The sequence below is a fragment of the Crocodylus porosus genome, unplaced genomic scaffold, assembly GCF_001723895.1.
Source record: "Crocodylus porosus isolate Cpor-Errol unplaced genomic scaffold, CroPor_comp1, whole genome shotgun sequence".
Classification (NCBI taxonomy): domain Eukaryota; kingdom Metazoa; phylum Chordata; order Crocodylia; family Crocodylidae; genus Crocodylus; species Crocodylus porosus.
Window position 1 is genome coordinate 10,408,495 of NW_017728915.1, and position 15,905 is coordinate 10,424,399.

Below are 15,905 nucleotides of genomic sequence, written 5' to 3' on the forward strand. Positions count from 1 at the left end.
ACATGAAATTCAATTCCTACTCTGATTTATGAAGTACAAGGTACTTTATTTAGTATTCAGTTAAAAGTTCAAAAGAAAAACTTGCAAAATAACTAAATACTTTCTAGCCTAATAAATGACCTAAAGAATAAGAATAACATTCTCTCAACCCTTACTCTGAAATCTATTGAAAGCATTTCCACAACGCTTATACCACATACTTTTATCTGAATATACCCCATAGGCTCCCATGATTGCTTTTATAATCTCCTTTCCACCAAAATTGATATGGGAGGCTGTTTAGGTGCATCCCATGAAAGAGGCAGGGGGAAGCTATTTCCCCTTCTAGAGAATCAATCCTGATTCTGCTGAAGAAAAGCCACCTTTTAGGGAGAGCTTCTTTAAAGATAAGACTAGATACACTCATTAAACTATTTCATATGTTGCTGAGCCATAATGGGTCAGTCACTTTACTGTTCTGTGGCAACTACAGAAAAATTAGCTGAGTAACATATTTTCCTTATTACCCAGCTACTAAACTGCTCCTTTATGCAGCTAGAAAAGGTCAAATGTCAATTAATCTTTAAGATGGGAGTAAATCATCACGTATTTTCTTCACCAATTTTTTTTATCATAAGCATTTCAAAGGTAAGGACAAAATCTTTCTCTGGATTAGAAAAAGGCCTCTTTCATTTATATAACAACATCAACTACGTTGGATGCAACTGGCTTGCATACAATTCACAAGAAGTAAGATATAATTTACAACAAACTACCCACTCTGATCCACTTGCTTAACTCAAATTCTATGCAGATGCAATTCTAACAACTACAAAGGCTGTGCCTAAAAAGTTTGTGGAGGGTGCAATAGCTTTTCCAAATAGTGGGTATACTGTGCACAATGCATGCTTTCTACTGGAGGATTTGAACTATAACCAGAGCTCCCATTGCAAACCCCAAGCTCTGATTGGCTATGTTGCCCTGTGCGGTCAGGGCAACTCTCAGGATCTCAATATTGCACTGTTAGACAGGAGGGTGTGACAAAATTGCACATATAAAAACACACAAATCAATTAGGTGCCTACACACATGCACACTACCAACTCAGGCATATACACATCCAAACCAGCCTAGGCACATGCATACCTATCACCAATTCAATCACATACACACAAGACACACCAAAAATTAGACAACAATCAGTTGTCAATACCTACACACTCTGTACACATATACAGATCACCAATTCATATATTACACACTCGCTGACATATATGTATATTCACCAACTCACACACATATCACTCACCTACACATACACACAGGTAAGTTCCTGACTTGGATGGTACAGTGTGTATGTGTGTGCTTGGGGTACCTGGGATACTTGGGGGAAAGTTAAGGAGAGAGAGAGAGTTAAAGTATAGGGATTGAAAGTTGCCGGAACCAGAATTAGAACCAGTAGACTAGAGAGAAGCTGGCTTGGGGTTACTTAAGGTCAAGTGGCCCCAGAGTTACTTGAGGTCACTGGTGCAAGGGAAAAAGCCCCGTGGCAAGGAGGAGACAGCTAGGAAAGAAACTGAGACAGAAACCTGGGAGCTTGGGGGAAAAGGCAGTGGGGACAAGGCAATAACAGTGGCAGAAATCAGGAGAAAAGACAGTGGAGACAAAGCAAAGGCAGTGGCAGAGATCCAGGGAAAATGCAGTGGGGATGAGACAATAACAGTGGCAGAAATCAGGGGAAAAGGCAGTGGGGATAAGACAGTGGCAAAGAAACAGGGGGTTTTCAGGAAGAAAGGAGCTCAGGACAGGTGTTGGGGGTGGTAGTGAGCCAGAACCAGGAGAGGGAGAAATGAGACAGAAGTTAGAGTGGCGAGGAACAGAGATTAGAGCAGGGCCGGAACCATAGTAAAGCAAAACCCAACTCAGGGGTCCAAATAACAGTTTTATTAAACAGACAACACACTGCACAGCCCCATGAAGTTATTGGTACACACACAATGGCAGCAGGAGAAAGAGACTCAATGGAAGGGCTGGAGTCCAGGTAGGGAAGTCCTTGGTTGAAGACAGAGTGGGGGTGATAGCTACCTATTCTGGCTGGAAAGTGATCCTTATCCAGTAGGTGTTGTCCAGAGGGGGACACCAGCAGGGCCTTTGGGTAGATAGGTAGTGTGGCATGGTGCTGGTTCAGATGGAGAGGGCATCCCAAGGAGTCAGTCTTTACTACCCCTTTTATGGGGCAGACTACCTCTGATCTCCTATGGGGAGGGCCTGTCCAGGCAAGGTCAGTCTTGTTCCAGGGGGCTCCAGGTGTTCTTACTGAGCATGTGCAGCCTGACACAATGGTGGGTTGCCTCATCTTTTGTTTCTTGAATGCTGAGGGTGGTTCCAGTGGCTGGGTCGTTCGGTTTTGATGGTTTGGTTATTCGGAGGGAGCTATTTTTGACCTACTGCCATTGTCTCTCAAGCACCATCATTCATCCCCATTCATCCAGGAACCAATTTACATAGGAGGGGTAGGTATGAGTCTTAGATTACAACATCAGGGGACACAAGATGGAGGCTTGACATTACAAGATGGAAACTTGACATGAGGTATGGTAACTTACATATGTAGGCCTAAATCAAATAGTATCAGCAAAACAGTAATACAGAACAGTAAAAATCAATATAAACATAATAATTATATAATATAAAGAAGGAGAAAAAACAAAACAAATACAACTTGCTACCAAAATAAAAGTTGAAGCTTATCCTATGTCCTAGCTCACTTATACTTATCTATAGGGAATAAAGGGGGAGAGAAAAACTTAGAAATGGTTGGGGAAGGGGAAGGAATGCATTTTAAAAGAAAAACTGAGGGTTTTGCTACAGCTACTCAGGAGTCATAAAAGCAGAGGGAAGTAAAAGCAGCTGGAGAGCTATACGGGAATGGAACTGAGGCTTGCTAGGAAGCAGACTTCAGGATGGAGGGGAGCCTGAGTTATCCCAGGAGAAGCTGATTCCCCACCCAGGGTCGGAGCTGTGCAATCAGGGACACAAGTTCCTAGGGAAAGAGTGGGCAGGGGTTGGTAAGCTAGCTGGAAGAAGCTGCCTGGTCAGGGGCCTGCAGAGGGAAGTCCTCTGTTTGGGCTGGAAAGGCTTGAACTGCAAGGACAGAGGCCTGCAGAAGGAATCCCCTGTCTGCATGTGGAGGTGCTGGGGGAGCGAGACCCAGAGAGGGAGCAGGCTGTGAAAATCGCAAATCTGCAGGGGTGTGGGAGGGGACACTTAATGCCTAGTGTTTGCAGGAAGTGCACTTTTCAAAAGGAAACTAAAGAAAAGAAGCCTATTACCTCTAGTGTACCTTTCCAAATGTGGAATACATACATTTAGTAAAAGACAAAAGAACTTTTTCCAGGCCTAACACAAGCTTCTGTATTTATTCAGGTTGTATCTGCTGCAGTAATTTGAAATGACAGCTTGGTTTGAAGCACCCTCTAGTGGCATGAGGATTTCAGGTCTTAAATCTGAATATCAGATGGACAGGTAAGCAGGCTTCAAAGGGACATCACCCTTTGAAAAGGACTAAAAATGTTGCTGGTATTGTAATTATTTTGCCAGCAATGCTGTTAGATAGAATGAGGACTCTGAATCAGCTCTGTTGCTCTAGTGCATGGATGCTTTTCTGGAGGAGTCCTGTGCAGCACTGTGGTAAAAAAATAATAAAGTGTGTCTGGAGGCAATCAGCAGCTAAACTGTTGGGACCTAGGTAAGAGGTGCCAAGCTTCCTCATGCCTCAATTAGTCCGAACTGTTCACATGAGAGAGAAAGACAGTAACATATGTAGCTGCCATGACTTTGACTCATTTAAGATAGTTCTAAAGGTATATTGCTTTAGATTTATAACAAGAAAACCTTTCCATAGGACTGGGTGGGGAATGAAAAGAATCTAGCATGGTATTATACATATATGTGAAAATGGCTTCAGAATTCCTGAGTGCTGCTGCTGGAAGCCTGGCTGCTAATAGAAGCAAGCTGAGCACTTGTTCCTTCATATACACCAGTACAACTCCAGCCATCAGTATAGCAGAGGTGGGATCTGTCTCTATGCATTTTTACAGGGAGATTCCGTGCTTCAGAACACCACAACAAACCGTACCAAAGCAGCAGCAACCGGGTTTCAGTTGACTCTTCATGTGGTCATGTGTTACTTATCAACAACAATGGAAGTAGAATTGTACCCAGTTTAGTTATTTTACAGATTTCTTATTCTAAATACATTTTTCTACATGATGCATCTTAATTAAATGTGTAATTACACAGCCTAACTCTTGTTCTGCTTATTGAAATGGGAAGAGAAGACTAAAGCTGATTTAAACACCAGAGTATAGCAGAACAACTTGGATATGATTATTTATTTTGAATAAAGTAGAAATAAATCCATACTTTACATTATAGCTTAACTGCTCCTAAAGGGGCTTTTTCCTGACTGTTTTAAAAGTTATCTTCACTAAGTTAGTACAATTAACAGAGAAGATAAATGGCAGTGACTGAATTGGCATCACAGGTTAGCATATCTGTGTACACACACACATACATACACACAAACACAGTTTGAAGCTGACAAAAACTTAGATTGCTCATCTGTGTATCAAGATGATGCCTAAAGCTTGGGCAAGGAATTCATTTATATGTTAACAAAGAAAACATAGAAACAGATACTAAGCAATATAAATATCATGAGTTCTCTATAGTACTTTCTGGGTGTGTTTTGTGTGTAGTCACTTGTATATACATTGGTAGTGCAGTAGATTTCATTTCAAGCCAGGCAGAAAACTGTAGGAGCTGCTTCTTAAAAGATTGCTAGAACACCACTGCCATAGTGATTATCTCCTCAACTCCATTGTTTTTTTTCTTTTATAGAGGACTACCTCATTAATACCAAATACTTCTATCTAAAATTTCTGATAGGTGAGGTTATCAAAATGAGGAAAAAACACAAGGAGCCTTTGCAGCTTGCAAGTCACTAAATTTTCATTCCTTTAATTATAAGACTTTCAAAATAAGCCCACATTTACAAGATGAGATAATGATACAAAGTTTGTGATGCTTATCTGCTAAAATGAACAAGCATGGCTAGAAGGCTCTTCCCTGAATTAGATGCAGAGTAGTGGAGTCAGACCCTGTATTTTTATTTCATTGCACCATCTAGTGGACAAATATGTTAAATTACCTGAACTGACTAATAGAGCTAGGTTCGCATCAAGCCATCTTATTCACTACAGTGTATGCACTCTGCATAGCAAAAGTCTATGCCCTATGCCTGAGAAAAGCTAATGCTGGAAAAGCTAAAGGATTTTACAGGGTGTTATTTCCTGCTCTTTTTAAAGCACTTGGAGAAAATCAACTGAACCAGGGTCTGCATTTTCAAAAAGAATTCATGATTGCAAGTATTTCCTTTTTTAAAGACTAAGCTAAGACACTTCTAAGGATATTAAGAATATTCCCCTTTTGAAAATTAGGATCCTTTAAAGCTAGGTCTTCAACATTTTTAAAGAAATGTACCCCTTCTGCCACAAAGTTTCAGCTCATGTACACCTGTATATTTTTTTTCTTGGTTTTAAGGGGTGGGGGGCAGAGCAAGGCCCCCGTGGTGAAGGAGGGAGTGAGGCTGGGGTAGGAGCAAGGGCAGGCGCTGCATAGCCAGGGCAGAGTGATGGATGAAGTCACACGAGCAGTTCATCTGGGAGGTGCAGGGAGAGGGGCAGTTCCTGCTGCTGTGCGCACCCTGGTGGACATTCGGTGGGACATGCCCCCTGATCTGTGTGCAGGGTGGAGGCAGCTGCTGGTGCAGGCTGGACTCTGCACCCCACTGCCCCAAGAGCTGTGCAATGCTATGTGCCTGCTGTGGCTGGGTGGGCAGGGGACAGACAGACACATGCAGCCACAGGCACAGGCACAGACATGCAGATGCAGACACAGATGTGTACATACACATGCAGACAGACATGCAGAGATGGAAACACACACACACAGGTAAGTGTGTGTGGGGAGAAGGGGTGGGGCGAGGGAGAAGGAAAGGGAAAGGGCTGAGCAGGGCCAGATTGAGACTGGCAGGGGAAGTGTGTCTCTGCCCACTCCCAGGAGCAGGGCCAGGGGGGTGAGGGCAGCAGTGCCCCTCTGTGGGCCGCACATGCGCTACCTGGCCAGCTGGAATGGGGGCAGGGCTCGCATGCACCAGATGTCATTGGCCTGCCCTGCCACTGCTGCATTCTGCACTGCTTTCCTGCAGCCGGTCACATGTGCAGCTCTGTGGGCTGGTGATGGGGAACGTGTGAGGTGTGTTACTAGTTGCTTTTACACATATAATTTGATGAATTAGCCTGTATGTGTAACACAGTAGTCAGAAATGTCCGTTAAGAGAATTTTCATCAAAAAAGCAAATGAGAGCTCAGTTAACATAATGGTAGGTGTGCCTACTGTATGAAAAGGGGTGTTTACTTGTGTGGATAGCACACCAAAACTAATAAATTGTAAAAATCTAGGGGAAGATAAGGTGATTTGAAGTATCAATATAAGTTAGCAAGTAAACAAGCCACTACTATATGGAGTAAGGGAGCTTGGCTCATTGCTGCAATGGAGGATAGTTTCCATTTGTTCCCTTCTTTATATCTCCTAACAGTATTTTGGGATAGCTTTTAGGAAGCTAGTTCTTCAATATTGCTTTATATTATTAATATGCTGTTGAACTGCTGTGAGAAAATTTTCCTAAAACACATGTTAAGTTGACCTGGTTGGGAATGTTGACTTTTTTTTTAATGAGAAAATGCTGATCTTTAAAGAAGAAACTTTTTTGGGAGGCAAATAAACTTTCTAATTTAAATAAAAAATAGGGAAAAGTTAAACTATTAAACTTTATTTCAACTTTTTTTTGGAAATAGTCCAGTTCCGTAGAATGACTTATAAAGTTAAATGAATGTTACCACTTTGCTCAACACTGTACAGAGTAAAAACATACAATATCTGCTCTAAGAGTTTGTAATCTAAAAGAAAACCTTGTATTTTGTATCAAAAAACCATGTGACACTCAGCTTTGGATACCTGTGGTATTAATCTCTTTGTCAGAATCCTACTTTGAACTTTTAGATTTGTTTGCACCTCAAACTTTATCAAACCCACACGTGGAAATTGAAGAAAATATATACATAAATCACTGTGAAACAGAAATGCTTAGTTCTCTTCTTGAGTTCAGCATGGGGTAACTTGCAAACAAATGCTAACATATTATGGATCAAGAGTCTCTAACATCCACATTGCAAATGAAATAGATGCAAAACAGACAGCTGTATTATGCAGTATGGGGACTACAGTGTTTGTATCATTACTTGTAGCCTGATTTTGATCAGTTGATTTAATGTTTCAATCTGTGGACTGAGGAGAAAAATAATGTTAATACTTCAGTCAGTACTATGTAATCTACAGTGTAAAAAGTCAGTTGTTCCAATGTGCATTGCTCACAAATCCTACACTGCAGTAATATTAGAATACAACAACAGTAAGATTTGCAGAAGCCAGCTGATATCATTTTGGCCACGTAAAGCTTTAAAGAAAACAAAAGTTTTAATCCGTTCAAATATTTTGAAGTTCAGGAATGGTTTAGCAGCTATTCCTCATCTCTTTGTGCTCAATTTGGCTCCAATTCTTCTTCAAACTGCTTTTTTTGGTGAATTTTACAACAGATCCTCCCCAAGGCTTTATTCTCTTGGCACTACTGATTTAATCATGCTTTTGCTATGAAATGTTGCCTAATACTACCCTGTAGAGTTCCAGCTTAGGGTTTTGTCCGCTCTACTGTGAGAAATATGGAGCCTCAAGTCTTGCCTTTGCCCAGGCACATGTATGGCAAGCAGCCCACATGGAGGACATGAAATGGGATTTGTGCTTTGCAGCTGGGTTTTGCTTAGAAGAAGGACTCCTAAGTTAGGCTGAAGAGGGGGAGCCAGATGTGTGATACCTCAGGAAGGGGTTAGCTGGCACTTTGCCTTGAGTCCATTCTAATATGGAAATGTTCAAGCAGCTTTGGCACAGTAGCAGGCAAGGCAGCTAGTCTATTGAAAGTAAGATGCAAAGGCAAGTAGCTCTTGGGGGGGGGGGCAGATGACTGAGGGGGATAAGTAGTGGCTAAAGAAGGCTGATAGAAGAGCCCCATGAGAAAAAGCAGCCAAACACCCACAGGGACATGAGAGGTTTGCTCCATCAATTGAACTAACTAAACAAAATGTTCTGTGGAGCCAGCACTGAGTTTGGCCAGGCATCTCAGCTTCCTCTCTGGCTGTGTATTGTATAGAAATGTGATGGCTTTGCATACTGCAATCTGAGTGAAACAATTTACACAGAGAATAAAATAAGGCCAAATTAAAAAAGAACAGCTCATCCATATAAAGACCCTAAGGCCAAGGCTGTAGTAAATCTGCATAGCCCCATATGCTGACTGAGGATCCAACTGAGGATCTGGCCGCCTGAATCTTACAAGAGGAATAAAACAGGAAAGTTTTAATCATTTAAATGGTCAAGTAACACAGAACACGATTAGGAATGATCTAATTGACACTTACTCCCATGAGTTGGCCAGGATAACTGTGGCTGTATCCAAATGTGAACAGTTTTAATTCCATCTGGTAGTGCTTTTATATGCATTTATGTTCATATACACAGTGGGTACATCTACAGGGTCATTAATGCACCCTAGTTACTGTACATTTAGTTTACTATTTCCTTAATGAAGTACTAACTGAATGCTTAGTAACTAGAGTTACTGCACATTAGTGCCAGTGCACGGTTATTTTGTGTCACTTACTGCACATTAGTCTAATAACACTGTTCAGTAGGCTACTGGCAGAGTTTTTAACTGCCATGCTACTGCACATTGTTATTAGGCTAATGTGCAGTAATCTTCTCATGTGGACACTGAGTAACAGGGAGTCGTACTATTCAGACTATTGATCAAATTCAGGAGTACAAATGTGTTGGAAACACCTGAACACTGAACAAGACTTTAATAAAGTAAAGTCTCTAGGTTACTTGAAAGTTCCCATTTTAGCCATCCAATTTATCTCACAAAGGTTCTGTTGCACAGCACATCCGATAAGAGTAGTTATCACTATTACTGTATTGTGTTTTGCATTCCAGGATGTCATTGATATTAGTAACTGGAGATTGCAAAATATTCATTTGCAAAGTCATTAGAATCTGATCTCTCTGGGCCTTATATCACAACTAGATAAAAATGAACTAAACAATCAGTTAACAACCTGTAATGGAAATCATCCTTCAAAGCTTGGCTTGAATGCCTTTGAATTCTCAGAAAGTTAGTGTAAGTGTTGCATGTTCAAGACATACATGACTGGGACCATGGAGCTGACCTTAGCCCTGGGTAAGGTGAATTCCCAGAGGGTCCATAAAATGCAGAGTAGTCCTGATAGTCACAGCTGCATTGTCACTTCTCCCAAAGTTAGCATGGCTATCCTGATAGTAAGAAGTTTACTTCCAAATTCAACTACAAACCAAATTCATAGGTTAAGTTATGCATGAATGTTCCTTGATAAGTCCAGAATTATAAGGTGATTCAGTATTATGATACAAAGAGTCTTACATCATACATAGCAACTATTTTTGTCAACTAATCTTGCTCTAAAGAGACTGCTCTAAAAGCTGAATGCAAGGTTGATGACATTAGTAACAATCCAGTGTAAATTTAATCACAGAGCACAGCAATTTTCAAAATGACTCTACTATAGTAACACTTGCAAATTGGACCTTGGTATTTGGTTCAGTTTTGCTTGCTATGGATAAAGAATGGAATAAAATAGGTGGAATTTGGAGATATTAGGGAAAGGGAGGTATGTGAAGCACCCACTGGAATCTTTTATTTTTTGAAAAAACTCAAAAAGATTTGGCTGGTATATCCAATAACTTTTACATTAGAAGTAAAATCAAGACTGGAGAGTAGAATTACTCTCCTATTTGGAAACTTGGGGTGTTTATAGATGTGCTCTGGGAGATGGGGGAAGAAGAGGGGATGCTGTGAGACCTGTGCTAATTAAAAGCTTCTGGAGCAGCATGTGTATCAGCATCCCTCCACTGAAAAATGGCAATAGGGTGTTTGGAGCTAAAGCTCATTAAACGAGCTTTAGTTTAAAGTACCCACCACCATTTTTCAGGAGAAAGACACAGGTACATGTGACACTGGAGACTGCTGAAGTGTGGTAATTACTAAGCTGCAGCAGACTTGATTAACTGAGTCTGCTCCAACTTGCTGTAATTACAGCACATCAGAGCAGCCTTCCTCAACATGTATCAGAGCCCTTGCATGGGAGAGGGCCTTCATCTCATGTGAGAGGTATCTTCCTCTAGAATAAAACTGTCAGTCAGTATGTGGAACTTAAGGAACTTCCAGAGACCTAAACCTAAACAGGCAATTCCTTTTTAAAAAAAAGTTATCCCTCTTGTGTTTAATGGCACAAGGAAACTTATTCCTTTGCCTACACTTCACCTCAACAGTGTTCTTCACATACCCATATCCAAGTAATTGCTCAGTTTATTATATATCTTTCCCCCTATAGTCTAGAAAGACTTAAATGTGGCCAGTATTTCTAGGAGAGTGCTAAGTTATCATAGTCAGAAAGCAAAATAAAATACAGTTGTCGTAATTTAAATGTCTAAGGTCCAGAACTTAGGTAGGCTTAGTTTACATTCTAATTCGGTGCCAGTGCCTGTCTATGCCATGTTTTGTTCTATTGCTATTAAGGTGGTATTCTGATTTTGGAAATGGTATATAGAACAAATATTTATCAGAAGGAAAAGACATTGCAAAAGGCACGGTCTGGAGAAAATGGGTAACTCTGAGCTGGCATAGTGGACTCTGAAAAGTTTTAGGTGGGTGGTTACTTAAAAAGGACCTCATATTAAACCCAGCACTGGTTCCTACAGTAGACACTTAGCTAAAGAGTTTTTTTGGTTTTTCCCTCATTTTTAGAGATTATTGCACTTTCAGTTTAAACAGGAAAATACATCTTAAATTTGTGACTCTTTCAACATGGAAGAGACCCTAAGTGAGACTGGAGAGGGTGGTTAGGTAGGATTTCTTATTGTTTTCCTTGTTTAGGAACAGAGTACACATAGTTCCTCCTTCTTTATTCCTTTAGGCTGATTTAGACAATGATATTAAAGGCAGTGATGATGGCCATCTACCATTTTCCACTACATCAAATCCAAGTGAATATTCAGAGTGAACTACTCTAAACTGTTAGGACTTCACCCCTTTCCAGTGCTCTCCACCAGTTTGGACTATCAACTAATTTAAAGTTAATCTGTGTTAGGCTCACTTGGATATAAGCTACCAATTTTAGTGCATAGCTTATAACCCTTCTTAACACATTTTTTTTTTCTAGCTGAATCTAATGAGTCTCAATTATCTCACAAGTCAAGGGACAGAAAAAGGAAATGTAGCAAGAAGAGCAACCAAACAGAGGTAATGCATCGTTACTTGGACTTACTTCTGTTTAAATAATCTTCCAGTTGTTTGACATCTGAGCTGAATCAATTTAAACTCCTTTATGGTAAGTGTGTCTAAAAGACTGGGGAGGTATACTGAAAAGAAGAAAAAACAGTTTACAATGCATTAAAGCACACCTTTGAGTTTGGCCCACTGTACCTCATTGCCATTGAAAAATTCTATTCATTTAAAAAATAGGAAACAGTGCATTATCGCAGGAGTTTTTATATGTCGCCAAATGACAATTGGAAGTTAAAAATTGCTGCCTTGCCTCTAGTGGGGTTTCTTGCCTAAGTCACAAGAAACATGAAAAACCCCAACCTCCAGAAAAGGTGGTGGCAAAATTCCAATAGAGAAAATCCAAGTAACTTTTGTAGATCAAAGTCCACCTCCATTTCCTGTATATTATTATCTAATACCATCATATTTTAGTATAATCTACCACCACAGAATTATACACCTGAATTTAAATCTTCACTGATACAAATACCAATTCCTTTTATAGTTTTGGCTGACAGGTCTTGTTGGAACAATCCCATCAAAATTCTTCCCAAGAGACTTGATGCACTATCAATATAACAAACCCAAATTTGCTTCATTAAAACTATTTTTTGAGAAAATAAAATGGTTCTAATAGATGGTGAGTTTCCTTTTTTATTCCTACTGTCACTGCACCTTTTTAAATGTAAAATGTGACTTTGCTGTAGAAACCCATTAAAGAGAGATAATATTTCATTCAGGTAAGTATTGCCTTTCCGCTTAAAGGGAAAACACCATTGTGAGCTTAGTAAAGAATTTAATTTGATGTATATCTGCAGGAAGTAAGCCTTACATCAAAAAGTAAGTACCAGCAGCTGGGTTCAATATGGGATTTGACACTGTTTTCTATAAGCTCTTTACCAAATGTGTGCAGTTTTTGAAATAGCCACATGCCCACCTTATTATGATCCTTTCCTGGAAAGAGAAATACCTTTAATCTTAAATATGACATTCACATGCTTATTTTTTAAAGAATTGATTTAATATGAAGGATTTTATTTCCTGTTTTTTATTAAGATCCAGGTTCCTTGTCAAAGTACTGCCGTAAGTAACAAGCTATAGCACATCCTGTTCTTCATTAGAACAGGCAGGATATCAAAGTAAAATACATAAGAAACATAAATGTAAAGGAATTTTAGGATTGAACTGTAATCTATACCATGCCAGTGACTTAATAAGGATCTCAAATGATAAAGGAATTCAAATCTGGGCAGCATAACTAGAACTGGAGCAAGCACTTTTTTTGCAACTTCTGATCTCAACTATTTTATGCTATTAAAAACAGCATTTTCTTCAATCGGTATTCAAATTAATTTTTAAAAGGTGCTTGGACTAAATAAATAGAAGGTATAACATCATTAACTACAATTGTCACATTATTAGCAAATATTCTTATTCAAATGAAGTTTTTAAAAACAGAAGCTGTCTCTTGTTTTTCAGTAATTTGTTGTTTGCCAGAATCAAGTCACATCTATTTCTGCTGCAGATGGATGAACTTAAACCATGCTAGGAATATTTATTAAAAAGCAATTTATTTTGGTTTTGTTACTATCCTGCACGTTCACTTTTTTGGATAGTATTTGAGGTATAACTTACTATTGCCACTTTTATGGAAAACTGCTTGTGAAAGCAAATGTGAGTATATATAGTCTGGAACTGCAGTAAATCAACATAACTCAAATTGAGAATATGTATGATTAATTACAGAAAAATGTAAAATATGGACTAACACGTTTAAGGAAATTGGATGCGGCAGAGAGTACCAGCGTGTTTCCATAGCAATCAGAAGGGAGATTGCAGCATGGAAAGTCATGATCATCCTAGCTTTAATTTACCTAGCATGGCTAACAATAGGAATGAAGATGTGGAAGCATGGGCTACAGTGTTGGCTAGCAACTATAGTATACCAGGAGTCCCTCATGGGCTCACTGAAGAAGCCCTTGCTGCTGAGTCATCGCTGCTATTGTTAGCTGTTCTAGCTAGATTAAAGTTGGTGTGGACTTGCCTAATAGTGCTGCAATCACAACTATAGTTGCAGTTTAGACATACAAATGTGTTCAAATTTTTCCCTGTGGGTTTCGTCTACTATTTATTTTAGGTATTTTCCCATAGATCATTTAGTCATAAAATTAAATTTGCACAGAACAAAGAACAAAATGGTGGCTGATGTGCAATTATTTCAGGATTCTGGGGATTTGAGGTAAAATTTCCTGAAATGAATAGCAGCATGGCAACTTATTATGCCTACCTGTCTTACAAATATTTAAGGCCTCTCTAGGCACTGATATGTGATGATCTATGGCCATCCATTCAAATACAGTATAAGCCACTTCAGTTACTTATGCAAAAAATTTAAATAATGTAAATAACACTAGCTAAATTAATATTGAAATCAATTAAAAGACATCACTTAAGCATTCATACTAACTGAGCAGGATTGGTCTCAGCTTTTTGCATCTTATTAATACTCGTACATTGTTACTTAGAGCTTGTATACATTCTCAGCAGCGTAATTAAGCCATGTAACTGGGGCAGCAGCCCTCCGCCTTTGTGGAGGCAGTCAAAACAGTCATACAACATACTATTCTGTTGCTCTTGCTTTTTTATCTCCTGTTCTCATTGTCAGGTTTCAAAGTACTGAGATCCTTGCAGCAGACTCTTCCTCCATTTGGGGCAGTTCTTGGCAATAGTCTCCCATGAGTTGATGTTGATGTTGCATTTTTTTTAAGTTGGCCTTGGGGATGTCCTTAAAGTACTTATCTGCCTTCCTCTTGAGCATACTCCTTGACTGAACTGGGAGAATAAAACTTTCTTCAGAAGTCTGGAATCAGGCATCCAGATGACTTTGCTAGTCCAACAAAGTTGATGTCAGATGATCATCACCTCAATGCTCATGGTGTTTGCTTGTGAGAGGACACTAAAGTTGGTGTGTCTGTTTTCCCACTGGATTTGGAGGAACTTCTGCATGCAGCATTGATGGTACTTCTCCAGTGGCTTAAGAGGTCTCCTGTACATCATCCACATTCTAGCTCCATACAGTAAAGTGGGGATCATGACTGCTTGATAAACCATGAGCTTTGTTTCAGATCAAATGTCACAATCTTTGAACACCCATTTCCTCAGGCATCCAAAGGCTAAGGAGAGGTTAGGTTTGTTCATCAATGCCGGCCTTCTGCAAGAAATGGCTTCCAAGGCATAGGAAATAATTAACTTTCTCCAGAGTCTCATCATAAATCTGAATTAATGGAGCAGGAGACTGCTTGTTATGGAGGACCTTAGTCTTCTGAATGTTAAGCATCAGTCCCATTTTCTTGGATGTCTCAGTAAAGATGTTGATGATTGCCTGAAGGTCTGCTTTCAAGTGAGCACATAGTGATGAGTGAGGTCAAGCTGGTCTTGGTTTTGGCTCAGTCAACTGAGATTAAACAGTTTACCATCCATTCAGTAACTTAACTCCACTCTGACTGGAAGCTTTTTGGTGGTCAGATGTAGCATCCTGGTAAGGAATATCAAGAATAGCATTGAAGTGATGAAGTTGAAGGCTACTAATAGTGCAGTACCTAAGAAGGATCAAAAGAATTAACTGCACACCTTGTATCTCAGGCAGTAGGGCTATGCGAAACAGGCACTGTTTGATTTGGATTTGGCCCAAATCAGGGACAGTGTTTCAATCTGTTGATTCAGATCACTGTTCCTGATTCAATTATGGCTGAATCTGAAGATTCAGTGCTAATTTGGCAAATCAGCAATTTGGACACAGGCACAACTTAAAAGTTTTTTTTCCACCTATCTTGAGGTAGCAGGCATGGGTCATGTTTGCTGGGGTGCATGGAACATCCCACAGGAGCATAGGGGGCTCTCTAGCGTGCTCGTGAACCCAGAAGTGGAGTGGAAGTACTTCTGGTCCTCTGCCAGGAAGTACTGGGGGGCCTCCTGATGCCCCCTAGCTCAGTGACTGGCCACGGGGGGACCCCAGATGCCCCTCCCCCACATGCTGGGCACCAGTCGCTGAGCCGGGAGGATGCAGGGGCTAGGTGATTTAAATGAAACACCTCTAGTATATAAATCTATATATCATGGTGTTTCATTTTAATCATGGGAAAATGTGGATTTGGGGTTACTTTTTTTAACTGAAAATTGGGATTTTTTTTGAAGTCAGAGAAAACCAGGATTCCTGTTTATATGTTTCCAGAGGTCTCATACCAGAAAAAATTCTGAAGGTCCTTCCTCATAAGCAAGTGACTCTAAATGTCACCACTCCTTCATAATAGGTGAATATTTTACTAGTAAATGGCAAAATGCTTGCACTAGGCAACAGTATGGTACCATTTAGCACCCACAGCATTTTAAAACC

The 15,905-nt window shown here is 39.9% G+C and overlaps 1 long non-coding RNA gene across 2 annotated transcripts in view; it reads left to right on the forward strand.

Annotated features, from left to right (window-relative positions):
• The window catches only part of LOC109310507, a 33,503-nt gene extending 19,289 nt beyond the window's left edge, over positions 1 to 14,214 (forward strand). For both annotated transcript variants that reach the window (XR_002101225.1, XR_002101224.1), the window contains 3 exons: positions 3,406 to 3,504; positions 11,409 to 11,488; positions 14,178 to 14,214. This is a non-coding gene — a long non-coding RNA (uncharacterized LOC109310507). The remainder of the gene's footprint in view (positions 1 to 3,405; positions 3,505 to 11,408; positions 11,489 to 14,177) is intronic.
• The last annotated feature ends 1,691 nt before the right edge of the window (positions 14,215 to 15,905 follow it).